Source organism: Mastigoproctus giganteus, chromosome 12, assembly GCF_048544385.1.
Source record: "Mastigoproctus giganteus isolate SK-2022 chromosome 12, ASM4854438v1, whole genome shotgun sequence".
Taxonomy (NCBI): domain Eukaryota; kingdom Metazoa; phylum Arthropoda; class Arachnida; order Uropygi; family Thelyphonidae; genus Mastigoproctus; species Mastigoproctus giganteus.
This window is the reverse complement of record NC_143586.1, coordinates 16,943,341-16,963,836: the sequence shown is the minus strand read 5'-3', so window position 1 is coordinate 16,963,836 and position 20,496 is coordinate 16,943,341. Positions and strand designations below refer to the sequence as shown.

The 20,496-nt window shown below is 36.7% G+C and overlaps 1 protein-coding gene across 2 annotated transcripts in view; it reads right to left on the bottom strand.

Moving 5' to 3' along the window:
• LOC150076733 (MAPK regulated corepressor interacting protein 2-like) overlaps positions 1 to 20,496 on the bottom strand; it is a 94,994-nt gene that overhangs the window by 43,165 nt on the left and 31,333 nt on the right. The window lies entirely within an intron of this gene.

Genomic DNA, 20,496 nt, shown 5'->3' with positions numbered 1-20,496 from the left:
CCTGTGAAACAAGTTTTTGTCATTTGCCAGAAAAATAACAGACAAAAGAATCAACCTCCAATTTTTAATAAAACTAAAGAAAGCACCAACTGAAAGTTATGAGATGTTAGGATTAGCAAAGGCACATGATGCAATAAAGCAAGCTTATATAGCATCAGCCAAAAAAAAAAAAATAATAAATAAATAATTACAACCCTTCTCATTTCACCATTCCACTTGCTCCAAATGTTTGTCTAGTTCTGCCTTGAATATATTTAAGCTGTTAACTACTATAACAGATGGAAGTTTGTACCAGCAATCAATCACCTGCTGGCTAAAGGCAAACTTCCACACATCTATCCTACAACTGTCTTTCCTCAATTTGAATTTATGTCCTCTCAGGTGATTATTCTGAGTAAGAGGAAGAATCCCATCAGTATTGAGCATGCTCAAACCATTCAAGGCTTTATACACCTCAATCAGATCACCTCGCTGGTGCCTAGTCTCCAGAAACTGTAATTTGCAAAACTTAAGCCTTTCTTCATAAGAGCAACCCTTTGTTCCATTCACTAATCTTGTTGCCCTTCTCTGTACTCGTTCCAGCAGCTCTACATCCTTAAAATGAGGCCTCCAGACCTGTATACAGTACTCTAGGTGTGGCCTGACCATTGCCTTATACAAGGAGATAATCACCTACTTATCCCTGCTATAAAAATTCCTATATATCATTCACAAGACACCATGAACTACTCTTGCAGACCTCTACACTGCTCAGAAAACTTCATATCTGCCTGCACAATTACCCCCCAGGTCCTTTTCATTCTCTACCACTGTCAGTGTAGTATCACACAGTTGATACATTACTCTGGGATTACTGCTTCCCATATGCAGTACTTTACATTTGTCAATATTAAACTTCAGTTTCCACCTCTCAGCCCATCTGCTCAACTTTTCTAGATCCTGTTGCAGCAGCGTACTGTTATTAGTGTCATTAACAACCCTGCCGACCTTCGTATTGTAAGATGTAAAAATCTTACAATCTTACATCTGCAAACTTGGACATTAAGCCTGATATACCATCATCAATATCATTAATAAATAGAGAAAACAACAATGGACCCAACACTGAACCCTGGGGGACTCCAGTCCACGAAGAGCAGTGCAACAGTATCAAAAGCCTTTCTAAGATCCAAGTATACAATATCAAAATTATTCTTTGCATCCAGTTCCTTTGTGACCACATCATAGTATCCAATAAAATTGGTCAGACAAGACTTCCCCTTAACAAACCCATGCTGTGTCCAAGCTGTAACTGAAGTCTTGTCTAGATGATCCTGCAGTGTTTCTTTAACCAGTGCCTCCATTAATTTCACTGGAACAGAAGTTAAACTAACAGGTCATCCTTTGATCCTCCTTTTGTGTCATCCTTTGATCCTCCTTTTGTGAAATGGGATCACATTTGCACATCTCCAGTCCATGGGTACCTCCACTGAATCCAAGGAAGCTGTCATAATTATGGCTAAGGATTTGCTCACTTACTTTGCTGCCTCTTTTAATATAACTGGATAGATCCCATCCACCCCAGGTGACTTTCTTATGTTTATCTTCAACAATTTCTCCTCCATTTTGCTCTCAGTTATTACAAAATCATCTAGCTCGCTGCCAAAGTTTAATTGACCTCAGGCATTTTTTAATTGACTTCAGGTAGATACAAAATACTCAGTTTGTTAGCTACCTGAGCAGGATCATCAACAGTTGAACCATCGATGTTACATTAAGAGCTCACGTGTGAATGAATTGCAGGATGGAGAGAACGAGAGAGAGAACATGCACTCTAATTGCCAGACCTAGCTCCTTTTTTCTCTACCAGAAACTGAAAAATGTACTACTTAAGAGAACACATTTTTGGTCCACTAAAGATATTCAGAAAAAAATTATCAGTGTTAAAAGCGTTCACAAAAGATGACTTCAAGAAATTTTTCTGTGCTTGGAAGAAACATGGGGAACAGTGTGTGCAAGTCCAAGGCAAATTATTTTGAAAGGGATATTTATTATATATATTTATTATAAATAAATAAAAATTTTATTTGTTTATTTTTATTTACATTATATTTATTTATTTTTATTTACTTATTTACATTATATTTATTTACTTATTTACATTGTACGGCAAACTCTCGATTTACTGGGATGGATTAACCAGGACACTTCAAGACTTCAAGTCTTGAAGTGTCCTGGAAGTCTCCAAAAATAAAAAAAGTCAACCAGAAATCATAAAATTCAAGTAATAACTAGAATAGGTATAAACAGATGTTTTGCAAGTCGTAAATAAGCGACGTTATAAGTCGTCATTGGGAGATAATGTACCTATTATCATGCAACCCCGTTGTCTTCTTACCATCTCAAAAAAAAAAAAAAAAAACCCCTTTAGTTTGTTTTAGTGCGCCGTGTCGATTGTTGTGTTCCGTTGCACCGCAAAAAAGAAATTTTATTTTGTTATTTGTCAGGGATGTCGAAATTTTTTTTTATAGTAAATATATATATATATATATATATAATTTTCCTGTGTTGGGCTTATTATTTTATTATTTTATTAATTTACTTAATATGATTTATATTTTGGTTTTCATGTATACTGGAGATATGGCAGGACTATGGCTATATGGATTTTCAAACTTTAAAGATATTAACTTTACACTATAACGTATCTATTTAGTATATATATATATATATATATTTTTTTTTTTTTTTTTTTTTGCTTGTTTGTTTAGAAATCGTGAAAAATGATGGGTAAACGCAAAACAATTGCGCTTTCGGTCGAGATTCAGAAACGGGTACCCTTTCCAGACTGCTAGCGATACGGCCGTGATTGACGGTTGGTGATCAAACCATACGCAACACAGTTAAAAATAATGGGAAGCTATTAGATTTAAAATCGACATAGCAAAAAAAATAAAGGGAAGCATCGCATTGGACACGCGAGTAATACGTGGTAAGTTTTTTCTATTTTTACACAGGTTGCAGAACATTTTTCGATACAGTAAATCCCCGACTTACGCAACTACGGATTTACTTACATTTTTTTTTTTTTTTTTAGGATTGTAAAATATAAAACACAACAAAAAAAAAATAATAAGCAATCAAATATCGACGATCACGGCACGCACAAATTGCACAAGTGAGATACGGAGTAACAAGACAAGCAAAAAAATAGGAAAGAAGAGAAGATTATTACAATTTATTTATGAGGGTTTTTTTTTGTTTTTTTTTTATATGACTGAAGATTTCAGTGAAGGGGACACACACTTCACCATAATTTGTTGAGTATGGGCTTGGCACACCCAGGGTCCTGAGCTGGATATCATCATTCTTCTCTTTCTTGGTGATTTCCTTCCGTCTCTCTCTCTCTCTCTCACATGGTAACTCAGAATTTTTTTTTTTTTTTTTTTTGCCTGGTGCAGCAAAAGCCTCAGGCTTCCTGGCACCATATGGCTAATAATGATGATAACGTAAAAACCCACAGAATTCCAGCTATCGGTATTATCGCAAATGCAATAAGATCGAGTTTACTACCCGTTTATAATTAGATACTCTAACAGAAATGCCCAATAAACTGCAAATTGTTTTATGGTAGTGACCTCCAGAAATGTGCTTTAGTAAAATGTGAGCTCGCGCGGGGTGATAATAGTGAGTTTTCGCCTTAACCCTTTGAAGTTCTTTACAGAAAATTTCATTCTGACCGTTATAATGGTGCTAAGAGAATAAGTGACAGCGGTGCTAGTAAATCTACCAAGAAAAGGAAAGCGATCGAGTTGGATCAGAAAATTAAACTAATAAGAATGTATGAAAATAGTCAAACATTAACAAGTATCGCGCTGAATTCAGATCTGTCAATAATAATATAGTAGCAATATGTTATTAGTCATTCCCTAGTTACGTAAAACTCGACGATGTAAGAAGTTCTGTAACGTATCTCTTACAGATGTCGGGGACTTCTGTAGTTTTGGATTAACCGGGAAATCGATTATCCGGAATTTGTTTTCTACCATCTATCCCGGAAAATCGAGAGTCTACTGTATTTATTTATTTACATTATATTTATTTTATTGCAACAGTCTCATTATATAATAGCCACACCTCGTACTACTGAACAATATCTTTTTTATAGATATCAAACTGATGAAACACGAAGAATGAACAAAAAGACCTTAAAGGTTGAATAACCACTCAAATTATGAAATCAAGAAATGGCAACTTAATAATTTTAAGAATTTGAAGCTCTTCTCTACATTGTCTATTGCATTTAAGTGCCAGTAGCTATCATTGACTTTGGAGAAATGACCCCATCACAATCACAAGACTGAGTAACTTCCAAAGAACAAAGTCAGGAGATTAAAATACAAAATTAGCACACAAATTCAATTTTGAGCAGAAATAATTTTCACTAATGCTTAAAAAAAGAAGAAAAAAAAAGTAAAAATTCTTCAGTAGAAAAAGTTGTGATATGATCACAGTAATACAATTCTTCAGAAAATAAATGCAATGCAAATTTAATATTTAAATAGTGATGAAAATAATAAATAATTTAAAATTCTTTATTATTTCTTTCTTCTTTCTTTTAAGATGATTATTATTATTTATTTACTATTATTATTACTCTCTTCATTAAGTTAGCTTAAAAATTATTTTCATCTAGTTTAAAAAGTCAAAATTATTGTGAAGTACATGTCAAACCAAATTTCAAATGTCTTACATTTAACTGTTATTATAATATCCTATAAAAGTTATGTCAATACTTCATAGAATATTCTTAACTATCACAAATAGACAAAAATATATTGACAATATATACCAATATGAGCCAAAATATTATGACCAGAGAGTCGTTATGCAAATCAAAGCAACTGCAGGTGAACTGCGGTGCGTGCACGGGTCACAGTATAAAAAACACCTGATACCGAGCTCTGTTAATCAGTGTTACTCTTGTTCTTCAGTTGGGAAAGGCAGCGGACTTAAGCGAGTTTGACAAAGGCCAAATTGTAATGACCAGATGACTGGGTCAGAGCATATCCGAAACAGCACAGCTGGTGGGATGCTCACAGTCAACCGTGGTTAGTACCTACTGAAAGTGGTCCATGGAGGGGAAACCCACGAACCGCTGGCGAGGTGTTGGACGACCACGGCTCAGCGATACTCGAGGTGAGCAAAGGCTCTCCCACATGGTACGTGGCAACAGAAGGGAGACTGTGGCGCAACTTGCCGGTAATTGGAATGCTGGTGATGGGAATAATGTGTCACAACACACAGTACATTGAACCCTACTGAAAATGGGGCTGTGTAGCCACAGCCGCTCCGAGTGCCAATGCTAACCCCGGTTCAACAGTGACAGCGCCTATGATGGGACGCGAGCATCGAAACTGGACCTTGAGTGATTGGAAGAAGATAGTCTGGTCCGATGAATCATGTTTTCTGTTGCACCATGTGGACAGCCAGGTACGTGTGCATTGTTTACCTGGGGAAGTGATGGCACCTGGATGCACCGTGGGATGAAAACAAGCCGGTGTCAGTTTGTTTGTTATTTGGTTTTTAGGAGCATTAGCAACTAAAGCCATATTGCTCTGGGGATATGCGGTGGTCATTCCGTGACCTTTCCGCATCCTCCATATTTGGTGGTCACGGGCTCGAACCCCGGTCTAATCAAGAAGTGTGTGCTACACACTGCTACTCCTGCCCACCTGGCTACGGAGGCACCTCGGTGTCAGTGGTGTCATGCTTTGGGCAATGTTCTGCTGGGATACCCTGGGTTCAGTCATCCACGTGCCAGGCACTCTGATGTCTACTACCTACCTAAACATCATTACTGACCACGTACACCCTTTCATGGCAATGGTCTTTCCCTTCCCTCTGGCAGTGCCATCTTTCAGCAGGATAATGAGCCATGCCACATAGTCCAGATTGTTCGAGACTGGTTTGCGAAACATAAAGAATTCTTCTAGGTATTGCCCTGGCCTCCAAATTCCCCAGACATCAATCCCATCGAGCATCTGTGTTTATTTCTGTTGGAACAGCAACTCCGATCTGCAGCATCTCAACCATGAACCTTACAGGAGTTAAAAGGATCTGCTGGTTACATGTTGGTACCAGATACAAGACACATTTAGAAATCTTGTAGCGTTCATGCCTTGCTGCGTACAAACTGTTTTGGCTTCACATGGAGGACCAACATCATATTAGGTAGGTGGTCATAATGTTTTGGCTCATTAGTGTATATTATATATTTATTGACACACACTTAATCCAAAAGTTCATTCATGGACTTCAGTGAGTTATCTGGTTTTGTCTCATCCAATGGAGATAAAAGTGTGAATAATTTACAAACTTATATCTCCAGTGATCCCACAACGTATTCTGGGAAGAGGAAGCCAGCAGAATCATAAAAACACACACAAAAATTTTATACATGAAATTCTGAGAAAAGCAAAAAGGGTTTTTTTTTTTTATTATTATTTCTGTACTAATTAGTTAATAGCAGAGTCTGCACTGAATAGGAGAACCTACATAAAACCCTTGTGCAAACAGCAAGCATTCCCAATTCAAAGGGATGAGTTTTTCTTTATGGGCACCTTGATATACATCAGCAAGTACCAGTTTGAAATCTGCTGCTATATGGAATTTCAGCATTCTCTGTGGGATCAGGAAATTCTCTAGCCAAGGAAGTAACTATCCAGCAGTAATCACTTTCTATGGGTTTTTTCCCCAAAGCCACCTAAAAAGGTAAATCCAGGATCATTTTGGAACACTTCAGCAACTGATAAAATACTCTTCTTCAAAGTGTTTAGATAAAACAAAGGCTTTGACCATTTCACAGTGTATAATTTATTTCCTATGAAGATACCATGCCATAACACTTACTGGGAGTTTTATTATTATTATCAATCGCTTGATACTCACTTTTTTTTCTTCTTTTTTTTAAACACTTCTTTTACATTCAACAAGACAGAACAGACAACTATTAAAATTAATAAGAATTAATTGTTTTCAAATATAATCAGATTTGTGAAGTAGTGTCCTGTGGTCTGAGTGCATGGTTGGTTTTTTGGGAGCCCTCACCCTCTGTTATGCTGATTGAAAAGAATGATGTGGGAGTTAAAGTAATTAAAACACTTTGGCTCCATGTTTTAAAAGCAACAACAACTTGATTATTGACTGCAATGTTAAGAATATGACTGTCTCAGAAATGAATGACTTTTTTCAAGCAGATGAAAGGAAAGTTTCCTTAACTTTCATCTCTATGGTGGGGGTGGGGAAGATATCACAAAAATTTTTCATGTAAAAAAATTGAAAACAGATGTTATTTTGTAAACTTTTTTAACCCACTTTAAAGATGTTTTTAATAAAAAGGGGATCAAAGACTTTTAACCATTAAACTTCAGTAATGAAAATTAATAAGCAGTTGTTCAGAGAGGGATAGAACTAATAAAACATCCAACTGGAAAAGTCCTTGAAAAGGCATTGTCATAAGCAGTTGTATGGAATATGCTTCTACCAGGCATTGCAACAAAAATAGGACAAACTGGTGTAGAAACAGGTCATTCTATCATGGATACAGAAAAAAATACTTAACAAAAATAATGAAAAAAGAAATGGGAAACATAACATGTCCTATATTTCCTATTCCTTTCTCTATGATATTGTACATTGGTCAAATAAATATTCAAAAAATATCTTTAAAGAGTGTTTAAACAGTTTTTAATACAGGAAAACTTGATTTTAAGTAAATTAAGTTTCTGTTAAGTTTCCAATAAATGAAAGTGTTATCAAATTTTAAAAAGTTAAGGCCCTATATTGTTTAAGAAAAAGAAAACTAAAGTTTTCACAAGTACAAAAGTCTACATGAAAGATTAGTAATAAAAATTACAAATAAAAATTATTAATTATTACTTATTAATTAAATTATTAATAAAAAAAATAACAATATATAAATATGTAAATTAATAATAAAAAATTAATAATAACATTAGGGTTGAAATTGAAAGTGTCTGCAATCCTGCCCAGACAAGGCATGTGGAATACATGTGAGAATTTCTCAGTCAGTTCATCCAGAGAGGCTGTGCAAAGCTCATGGGTAGAATATTTCTTAGTTTGGTCTGGGTTTGTACAGGAGAGACTGCTTTTACAGGAACAGGATACATTTAAATAGCAGAAGTGCAAAGATATTTGCTGATGCTATTGAGGCAGTGAGGTGGTTTGGAAAACTGCTAGCTTGGGGGGGGGATAGACAGACTAATAGATTAACAGTAGCACAAGCAGAGGCGAGTGATTCTTGCACTGCTTCTATTAGAAGCATGCAACAGCCTGGAAAGCAAGGTGTAAGAAATTTAAAGACCTGGTGGGGGTTTTTGTGGAACAAGCAAACACATGGGCTGTGTTAGGGTTACTAAAAGTAAAAACAGTTGCAGGCATATATACATGTACATTAATACAGAAATTTTACCAATTTGAAGTATTGATCAAATCACCAAATGCAGACACTGTGGGATATCAAGCTCAGATATCAGGGATTCAGAATTTGAATATGGTGAGTACAATGTACAGAAAGGAGAGACAGGAGGGGGATGGGATTATGCTCTTAGTTAAGAAGCACAAAATCTAAGGCAGCACATCCAGTGGACATGGGTGGACAGTGCAATGTTGAGTCAGTTTAGCATTAGCATTAGCAGAGGCATATGATGCAAGAAAGCAAGCTTATTCAGCATCAGCCAAAAAAAAAAAAAAAAACCCACTCCCATTTCACCCCTCCGTTTGTTCGAAATACCTGTCCAGTTGAGCTTTAAATTTGTTTAGGCTATCAACTTCAACAACAAGTGATGGAAGTCGGTTCCACCAACCAACCACCCGCTGGCCAAAGGCAAATTTCCGCACATCTATCCGACATCCGTCCTTCCTCAATTTGAATTTATGCCCTCTGAGGTGATTATTCTGAGAAAGATGAAGAATCCCATTGGCATTGAGCATGCTCAAACCATTCAAAGCCTTATACACCTCTATCAGATCACCTCGCCGGTGCCTAGTCTCCAAACTCTGTAATTTGCAAAACTTAAGCCTTTCTTCGTAAGAGCAACCCTTTGTTCCATTTACTAATCTTGTTGCCCTTCTCTGTACCCGTTCCAGCAGCTCTACATCCTTCTTGAAATGAGGCCTCCAGACCTGTATACAGTACTCAAGATGTGGCCTTACCATTGCCTTATACAAGGGAATAATCACCTCCTTATCCCTGCTAGAAAAATTCCTGTATATCATTGACAAGACACCATGAGCTACTCTTGCAGCTCGTCTGCACTGCTCAGAGAACTTCATATCTGCCTGCACAATTACCCCCAGGTCCTTTTCATTCTCCACCACTGTCAGTGTAGTACCGCAGAGTTGATACGTTGCTTTGGGGTTACTGTTTCCCATATGCAGCACTTTACATTTGTCGATGTTAAACCTCATTTGCCACCTCTCAGCCCATCTGTTCAACCTTTCCAGATCCTGTTGCAGCAGCATAGCATCAGTATTGTCCTTAACGACCCTGCCAACCTTTGTATCATCTGCAAACTTGGACATTAAACTTGATATCCCATCATCAATATCATTCATAAACACCGAAAACAACAACGGACCCAACACTGAACCTTGAGGAACTCTACTAATAACATTAGTCCACGTTGAGCAGTGTCCATTGATTACCACTCTCTGTCTTCTGCCACTCAACCATCCCCTTATCCATAGCAGCAATTTGCCTCCAATGCCACACTGCTCCAATTTGTGCAGCAGTCTTCCATGTGCAACAGTATCAAAAGCCTTTCTAAGATCCAAATATATAATATCAAAGTTATTCCCTGCATCCAGTTCTTTTGTGACTACATCATAGTATCCAATCAAATTGGTCAGGCAAGACCTGCCCTTAACAAAACCATGCTGCGTCTGAGCTATAACTGAATTCTTGTCTAGATGATCCTGCAGTGCTTCTTTAACCAGTGCCTCCATTAATTTACCTGGATCAGAAGTTAAACTAACAGGTCTATAATTACTTGTGTCAGCCTTTGATCCTCCTTTGTGAATTGGGGTTACATTTGCACATCTCCAGTCTATGGGTACCTCCCCTGAGTCCAAAGAAGCTCTCATAATTATGGCTAGGGGTTTGCATACTTCCTTTGCTGCCTCCTTTAATATAACTGGATAGATCCCATCCACCCCAGGTGCCTTTTTTATGTTTATCCTCAACAATCTCTCCTCCACTTTCCTCTCAGTTATTACAAAATCATCCAGCTATTACAAAATCATGTTATTACAAAATCAGTTATTACAAAATCATGTTTAGTGTGACATAAGCACTGGGAAAACAAAAATGAATGTGTTATAGGCCAAATAACTGTGATGAGTATAATGAACAACTATACAAGCTGGGAGAAAACCATTTAAGAGTGTTTTTATTAACAAATGCAACTTCTGGAATAAATAATTTTGTAATTAAATCCTTTTGGGAATTAGACAAGCAAAGTTGCCAAAGGCCCTGAAGAAATTTTTTTTTTTTTTTTTTCTTTGGTAGTTGTTGGCGCATCAGCTTCTGTGGCCATAATGCACCTCCCAAGGTTTTTGCAGTACTTTGATCCAAGCCCGAGGCGGGATTTGAACCCGCGACCTTTGGGTTGCCAGGCAGGCACTTTACCCACCCGGCTAGCCCGGTCGGCTGAAGAATTTTTAAAATTTGTTGTTTTTCTTGTTTAGGACTGGAGGATACATCAATTTGAATTCTACTGGGAGACCTTTACAAATGAATCAGTACTAGAAGAAAACTGCACTGGACCAAACCAAGCTTGGATTGAACTGTAAACAATTTAGTGCATCTAAACAAGGCCACAGCAGCATAAGTGGTAATTGGTAAAACAATAGCTTTGTACAGTATATGCAAAATCTTATGCTTCAGACCTGACGGTAAATGCGAACAATCTGAATTAAATTTTCTAACCTCATAAAACAGATGATTCAGATGGGGAAGAAAGATAAGGTGATTATCAAGCAGTAAACCAAGGAATTTTGTGGTAGTTACAAAAGGGAGAGAGTTACCATTAATTTTTATGTGAGGAGGACAAGTTGGAGAAAGGGTGCTTTTGAAGACCATCATACAAGTTTTACCGTGAGAAATTGTAAGGTTTGTTAAGCACTGACCAATCAGAAAACTGTTGAAGAACAGAATTCGGGTTTTCCTCTAATTAAGTCAAGAATTTAATAAAAAAAAGAACTAAATCATCCGTGTATGCAAATGGTAAATAATTTGGAAAAACCTTTAAGCAACCACTGGTTGAGAACAAAATTTCAAAACAAGGGTCCAGGAATAGATCTTTGTGGACGTCCACATAAGACTTTCCAAGAAACTGTGTGAAAATTTGATGTAACCATAACAGATCTGACTAAAAAATAATTCCTAATAAGATTTTATAAGTTTGCAGGGCAGTTTAGAGTTAAGACATTTGATGGTGCTCTCTCACCAAAAGAGAGTCAAAGGTACCCCGAAGTTGATAAAAATTGTCAAGACGTATTTAGAAGAAGATTCATTAATGAATTCAGAAGAGTAACAAGGACAACTTCAGCTCCAGAATGTAAACAGTATTGTTACTAGAATAGCTGTCTGTGTCTTGAAGCAAAGCCAGGATTCTATATGAGATCAAATGTTTTAGGATCCTACCAAAATTAGATAACAAAGCGATAGGTCTGTAAGACTGGAGAAGATTAGGAGACAGGTTTCAACAGAATTCTTAAGATGGCAGATTTGCAGAAATTTAGAAAAACAGAACATTGTAGACATTTATTATATAAATTTAGAAGAACATTTGGACAGTGGGAGTGAAGTTTTATCAAGAACTCCCCTTTGATAAGATCTTCACCAGACACTGATTAGGTTTAATTAAGATTAATTAAGATTAAATTTTTTTAAGTTTAATTAAGATTAAATGATCATTTAATTAAGATTAAATGATCGAATATCTTTATGACATCAGGTAAGAAGAGAGCATCCAGAATTGAAATAACAGTATCTGTTCAAGAAACAAATTCAGTATTATTACTTAACAGTATTATAGATAATAGGAGCATGTAGCTTGTTTCTAGCAATTCTGTAAACATGTTCAAGAGAGTGATTTCCAACACAAACAAATTTCTTGCAGGTGTCAAACTTGGATTTTGCAATGAGTTTGACATATTGATGTTTTTTGCTAAGATAGATTGTGCAGAGTTGATTAACTTCATCACACTTCATTTAGCATTAGCATTAGTAGAGGCATTTGATGTAAGAAAGCAAGCTTATGCAGCATCAGCCAAAAAAAAAAAAAAAAAAAAACCCACTTCCACTTCACCCCTCTGTTCGTTCAAAATACCTGGCAAGGGATGGAAGTCTGTTCCGCCAACCAACCACCCGCTGGCTAAAGGCAAATTTCCGCACGTCTATCCTACATCTGTCTTTCCTCAATTTGAATTTATGCCCTCTCAGGTGATTATTCTGAGCTAGAGGAAGAATCCCATCAGCATTGAACATGCTCAAACCATTCAAGGCTTTATACACCTCTATCAGATCACCTCGCTGGTGCCTAGTCTCCAGACACTGTAATTTGCAAAACTTAAGCCTTTCTTCGTAAGAGCACCCCTTTGTTCCATTCACTAATCTTGTTGCCCTTCTCTGTACTCGTTCCAGCAGCTCTACATCCTTCTTGAAATGAGGCCTCCAGACCTGTATACAGTACTCTAGGTGTGGCCTGACCATTGCCTTATACAAGGGAATAATCACCTCCTTATCCCTGCTGGAAAAATTCCTGTATATCATTGACAATACTCCATGAGCTACTCTTGCAGCCCATCTGCACTGCTCAGAGAACTTCATATCTGCCTGCACAACCACCCCCAAGTCCCTTTCATTCTCTACCACTGTCAGTGTAGTACCACAGAGTTGATACGTTGCTCTGGGGTTGCTGTTTCCCATGTGTAGTACTTTACATTTGTCAATGTTAAACTTCATTTGCCACCTCTCAGTCCATCTGCTCAACCTTTCCAGATCCTGTTGCAGCAGCATAGTGTCAGTAGTGTCCTTGACAACCCTGCCAACCTTTGTATCGTCTGCAAACTTGGACATTAAGCTTGATATACCATCATCAATATCATTTATAAATACAGAAAACAATAATGGACCCAACACTGAGCCCTGAGGGACTCCACTAATAACATTAGTCCACAATGAGCAGTGTCCATTGATTACCACTTTAGGCACAAAATAATTCACAACACAAGATTATCAATTCTCTGTTCCATCAAGGAGTAACATGCTTTTTAGATTTCCTATGAGCAGAGTGATTGGCAGCTTTTAGGAGAGTATTATAAACAAGAGTAGCACAATCAGCTGGGGGCATATTTTCAGAAACTTCAAATAAACAAGAAAATTCAGAAATCAAAATATTAGAAAATTTTTGCCAACAAGAGGAGGTGGATGTATACCAGAAAGAAATGGAAGGAACAGGTTGAATCTAAAAGAAAATTGCATGATCAAGAGTTCAATCAAAAGAAATTTTCCAAGAACAGATTTTGTTTAACATAGAGAAAGAACAGAGCATTAAATCGATACTGTACCGACCAACAGAGGAAGAAAAAGTAAAAGGTAGATCAGATTTGTTAAGAATATTAAGTCAGCACTGCAAGATAAAGAAGATGACCACAAGGATCGGAAGAAGAATAGAACCAAGTCAAGGACTTGACATTAAAATCAGCAGCTATAATAAAATTTGCAGATCACAAGGTTCTGAAAGCATGATTGTTGAGAAAAGAAAGAACTCTATCCAATTCACCTTGAGGAGAGCAATAAACTAAAAAGAAATAGATACTGCTAAAGGGACCAGAAATATATGCATAAGTTACAAATTGGGAACTTAGACAGCTAATCAAAGTAATCTCCAAAATCTAATTCAAAAGCACAATAGCACAATAGATGTGGAGTATATAAGACTCTTTTGGTTGTAGGAAAACTAGTAATCATTCCATGCAAAAAGATTTCTCTAAAGAGACTCGCTGAAGTTCAATTTGAATTTAAGAGCATATTATCCGTATTGAGTATGATACCTGACATTTTCCAAAGCTTCTATGTATTTGCTACAAGTAACATCTTGAACTAAATGTTTATGTTCCTTCTTTTTATTCTTACAGTTGCAGCAACAAGGGACTGATCTTTATTGGGACAGTCCTCGTAGATGTGCCCCAAGACACAAAAAACACCTGCTAACTACTGTGAAAGGCTTACATCTATGAGAAGACCAACCAATATATAAGCATTCTAAAGAGATAACAAATTTATATATTCTTGGAGAAAAGCCTAGAATCAAATTCACAGTTTGTCTAAATTTTTAAGAAGTACTAAAATGAAAGGCAACTTCCTTAGTGAAGTCATCAAAAGAAATACCTAGTTTGCTAAAGTTTTTATGAAAAAGGTCCTCAAGTATTTCTTCCTTATAGGAATTTCTTTTTACATCATAAATTAAAACGGTTGGTTTTAGAATTTTAGGGGGTTCTATCTTAATACCCATATCAGTCAGCAAAGTTATCTTACAAATATCCTCTGAGGTGGCTGTCTCTAAAGCAATACCTCCTTCTTTATTAAAAAAAAGAAACACATACTAGAATCTGTAGCCTTGCATAAGATTATGTTGGATTTTGTGTTGGTAATGGTTAGACCAGGAGTTCTCAACTGGAGTTCCATGAGCGATCATGATTGAAAAAAAAAAAAAAAAAACAAATAAACAGGTTTGCATGCCGCATGATGCTAGCACTCACAGTGATGGACAGTGACCGAGCAGCCCCATTAGAAATTTCATTAGAGGTCTTTCAGTCCCATATGGCAGTATGCAATAGGTCTGTGTTCATTTGGTTGAGTCCATTCTCAGTTTTTGACACGAGATAGGAGAGGCCGTTGATAATTGGTGAGCGCTGTATTGCATGGAGGGGAGGATGGTAGGCTGATGATGTCAGCCTCTCCCTCGAATTACCTCCCTCAATTGCTGTTGTTGCAAAACTTGGATTCTGCAGGTTAGAAGTGAATTGTATTGTGAAGTTTTTGTATTTTTCTCATTTAGTTATTTATTATGCCCTTCTGTTTTATATTTTATTGTTTGTATTTTTATGAACATGTCTGACAGTTAAAATGTGGCGATTTTTGAAGACGAGGTGTGAGATTAGCATTAACAAAGGCACATGATGCAAGAAAGCAAGCTTATATAGCAACAGCCAAAAATAAAAAAAAAACCACCTTCTCATTACACCCATCCACTTGCTTCAAATATTTGTCTAGTTCTGCCTTAAATCAATTTATGCTATCAACTTCTACAGCGACAGATGAAAGTTTGCTCCAGCAATCAATCACCTGCTGGCTAAAGGCAAACTTCCGCACATCTATCCTACAACTGTCTTTCCTCAATTTGAATTTATGCCCTCTCAAGTGATTATTCTGAGAAGAGGAAGAATCCCATGGGCATTGAGCATGCTCAAACCATTCAAGGCTTTATACACCTCAATCAGATCACCTCACAGGTGCCTGGTCTCCAGACACTGTAATTTGCAAAACTTAAGTCTTCCTTCGTAAGAGCAACCCTTTGTTCCATTCACTAATCTTGTTGCCCTTCTCTGTACTTGTTCCAGCAGCTCTACATCCTTAAAATGAGGCCTCCAGACCTGTATATAGTACTCAAGGTGTGGCCTGACCATTTCCTTATACAAGGGGATAATCCCCTCCTTATTCTGCTAGAAAAATTCCTGTATATCACTAACAAGACACCATGAGCTACTCTTGCAGACCATCTGCACTGCTCAGAAAACTTCATATCTGCCTGCACAATTACTCCCAGGTCCTTTTCATTCTCTACCACTGTCAGTGTAGTACCACAGAGTTGATACATCACTCTGGGGTTACTGCTTCCCATATGCAGTACTTTACATTTGTCAATGTTAAACTTCAGTTGCCATCTCTCAGCCCATCTGCTCAACTTTTCTAGATCCTGTTGCAGCAGTGTACTGTCATTAGTGTCATTAACAACCATGCTAACCTTCGTATCATCTGCAAACTTGAACATTAAGCCTGATATACCTTCATCAATATCATTAATAATTACAGAAAACGACAATGGACCCAACACTGAACCCTAATAACACTAAATAACATCATCTTCAACAATTTCTCCTCCACTTTGCTCTCAGTTATTACAAAATCATCTAGCTCACTGCCAGAATTTAATTGACCTCTGGCATTCCCCTCCCTAAATAACTCCTCATGTGTGAATGTAGGTACAAAATACTCATTTATGATGGAAGAGTATTCTAGGCCTAGGCCTACGGACAAGTCTGATAAGGTTAGTGATGAAGAATCACAATCTTCCGAGTCATTTCACTGCACTAGTGCAACAAGGGACACAAAAAAAGTCGGTCTTTATATTGAAAACTACTTATCAATAGGTTTAACAATTGGTTGGTAATCAAAGGCGTCCTATTCCATTGCACATTGTCTGTGGCAAACAACTTACAAATGAAGCAATGGCTCCAGCAAAATTGAAAAGACACTTAACAAATCACAGCCATTTGACAAGTAAAGGTGCTGATTATTTTAAACAGCCATTGGAATCTCAAAACAGAGTAAAGCTTTTGTTAAAAAAGTCATATTCAGTGAAAAGGCTCAGGAAGAAAATTATTTATTAGGAGAACTTATTGCCCAGAAAAGGAAAAGTTACACAGTTGGTGAGAACCTAATAATGCCAGCATGTAAAATTATAGTGAGTAAAATGCTAGGACAAGATCCAGTACAAGAAATTGAAGATTCCACTCTCAAACAGTACAATAAGTTGACGTATCGATGACATGTCACATGATGCTGAAGAAGTTTTGTGTAATAAACTGAAAAAAACAACAGCTTTTCTATCCAGGTTGATGAGTCAACAGATTTCGCCAATAAATGTCATGCTGTAGCACTTGTAAGATTTGTAAATGATGGTGAATTCAAGAAAACATTTTCTGCTGCAAAGAGCTGCCCAAAGCAGGCAAAGGCCAAGATATATTTAATGTCTTGTCTTATATTTGGAAACAAAAGATCTGTCTTGGAAGAACTGTGTTGGCATTTGTACTGATGGTGCCCCATCCTCCATGAGAGGTTTAACTCTCTTGTAAAAAAAGAAAATCCGAACACTGTCACAATACTGCTTTTCTCACAGAGAGGTGCTTGTGTCAAAAACTCTTGGAAATGAAATGAAAAAAAAAGTTTGTGAAAATGGTTAACTTTATTAAACAAAGAGCAGTTCACTCGAGAATGTTTAAAAAACTGTGTGAAAACCTGGACAAAGAGCACATAAATCTCCTGCTACATACAAAAATCTGGTGGCTTAGCGGAGGAAGAGTTCTCAACAGGGTGTTTGCGCTGAAAGCTGAATTTTGGGAGTACTTTCAAGAAAATGGTAGGCCAGATTTACTGAGTGCTTTGAAGATGAAGAATGGCTGCAGAAACTAGCCTACTTAGCAGACATTTTTCATCACATGAACAAGTCTCTGCAAGGCCCTGGGGAAAATATTTTGATTTCAAGTGACAAGATTGCTGGATTTAAAAAGAAACTGAATCTTTGGAAAAATCACATTGCAAAAGGGAATCTTGAAATGTGACTGCTGCTTGGGCTTGAGAGCGAGGAAGGATATTGGCAAGTCTCAAGTCTTATTGAAAACCATCTAGAAGAACTGCAGAACAAAACTGAACAGTATTTTCCCTCCCTTTCAACAGAAGTGTATGACTGGGTGAAGGACCCTTTCACCGAATCTTCTGATCAGCCTGAGAATGCAACTTTTTGTTATTGTTGTCAGGTTTTAGGAACATCAGCAACTAAGGCCATGTTGCTCTGTGTATATTGTCTGTAAATTGTGTTTTCCGAAGTCGATTTTCTGTTTGCTGGATAAAAAACAAGTTTCCAGGAGAAAAAAACCATGCTACCCCTTGAGACAGACCAACTCAACCACACTGTGAAAATGACCCATAAAAATTCCTCCTGTCATTGACAGGATTCGAACTCAGGTCTTTACCACCCAGTGTGGGAAGGATGGCGATACTACCAACTTGCTGCCCACAAGGGTGCAAACTTGACTTTGAGGGAAGAGGAAGAACTCTGTGAGCTGCAGTCTGATCTTACACTCAAGATGAGATTTACTGATCTGCCCCTAGACAAGTTCTGGATTTCTCTGAAAGAAGAATATCCTGCCATTTGTAGGAAAGCAATGAACATTTTGCTGCAGTTTTCAACTTCTTACATGTAAGAGCAAGCTTTTTTTGTTTAACAAGCATCAAGAGCAATGACAGAAATCATCTAATTTCAACTGAAGATGAAATCCGTGTGTGCTTATCTAGAGTTCGACCCAGAATTGAGTATTTGTGCAGCAAAAAATAAGAACCTGTTTCATATTAAAGAGGTAAATTTTATTCTTTATTTTTAGTTTCAAAAATAACACTTTTTATGCATATATATGCCTATAAAAGAGATAAAGAAACCAACACGTGTATAATAATTTTGTAATTGCTAGGCCTATATTTGAGCATGATCATGTCACTCAGTACGAGTCTTAAGCTATTTTTATTCATACTTTGGCTTGTGGTTTTAGAAGCTTTATTCACCATTGTGAATAAATTTTCATGTTGTTAATAACATTTATTAAAATCAATTTACAACCTTTATTTATATTAAATCTACCAAGCCTACCTTTAGAAAAATTAAATCTCATTTTGGCTTAAGCCAGTTATTTAACAGAAATTTATTATGTTTGCCTTATGAGTTTTTAAAATTTATGAAAAGGAAAGAAAGGGATTAATTTCAAGAAAAGTCAGCTAAGCTTAACTACCTGTGTTTTTTTTTTTTTTTAAGTGGCTAAAAAAACAAAAACAAAAAAAAAAAAAAAAAAACAGGTAATTAAGCTTAGCTCACTTTTCTTGAAATTAATCACTTTCTAGACTAAAGTGGTTAAAGAGGTCATTTTAAGTTTTAAATAGGAAAAAACTACTCTTGAACATACCGTACCTCAGTATTTTATAAAGTAGAAATTTGTGTTCAGACTTTTAGGCCTACTGGGATTAATGTAAAAAAATCAAGTAGGAAATTCAAAAAAAAAAAAAAAGGAAAAACTGCAGTTTCCTCTACCTACACTCTGACTTGCATTAGAGATGATATCTTTTGTGGGAAGGGGAACCACACAAAAAGAGAAGGCTAATAAGTTGGCCAAAATAAACAGATCCACAGAAAAGTGTCATTCTCTACTCAAAAGCGTACTGACAATTATTATTAGATTATTATATCTACAACTTCCTGATCACGCTAACATACCGTGAGCTGTAGATATAATTTTTATGCAGGGGTTCCCTGAGACCTGAAAATTATTTCAAGGGTTCCTCCAGGGTAAAAAGGTTGAGAAAGGCTGGGTTAAACAGTTTGGTACTTGTATACAGGCAGCACAGTACCGTCCCTTGAAATCATTAAGGAATCAGCATAAGATGTAGTATGTGAAGCTGAAGATGAAAGAATATCAATGGTTTTTTGCAATTCCTCATTTCTAACTAAGTTTTTCATTGTCTATAAACAGACTGCTAAGAATAAATTCAAGTCACCAAGTTTTCCATAAAGAAAATTTAGTAGTTGCTTTAGCAAATCTTTTGCTTTCATTAGTAAAAAAATTCAACAATTTCTTTAAATATTTTATGAGCCTGAGCTCTGGCATCAACAGGAGTATCAGCTATTGAAACAACAGTGTTTGTTGACAGTCTTGATTTTGAGAATTATCATTGAGAATTAACTTGTGCATTTAAGCAGAAGTGGGCTTCATCACTCCAAAGGATGTTCCATGGCCAAGTGATATCCACTGTCATTTGTGCCAGAAACTGAAATGCGTATGTGAAACGAATATCTGCATCACCATGCTTTAGTTGCTATAGCATGTGCATCTTGTAAGGATAGTATCGCAACACTTGACACATTACTAGCCTTACAGCAACAAGATTGGTGAGGGGAATGAAGGGTAAGCCTCTTACCAAGAGAGGCTTAAGTTCTGCAAATTGCAGTGGCTGGAGACTATCGTTGTGGAAGTTGATAGGTTGAATAAATTTTAGGAGGAATTGGACAGGCATTTGGAGAGAATGGTGTGATTTTTTTTTTTTTTTTGGCTGATGCTTCATAAGCTCATACACTTGCTTTCTTGCATCATATGCCACTACTACTACTACTACTAGAAGAACCTATTCTAACAAGACTTACCACAGAGGATGCATTTATTTTTGCATCTGGTTGACTTGACGTTATGTCCTGTATTGGTTCCAAAGGAGGAAAATCCTAATTTGCAATGCTAGTATCAGTGAAAACCGTTTTGTCATCTATGTTAAATTGATAAATTAAAATTCAGCCATTAGCCTTACTTCATTAGTTGTCACTACACGTG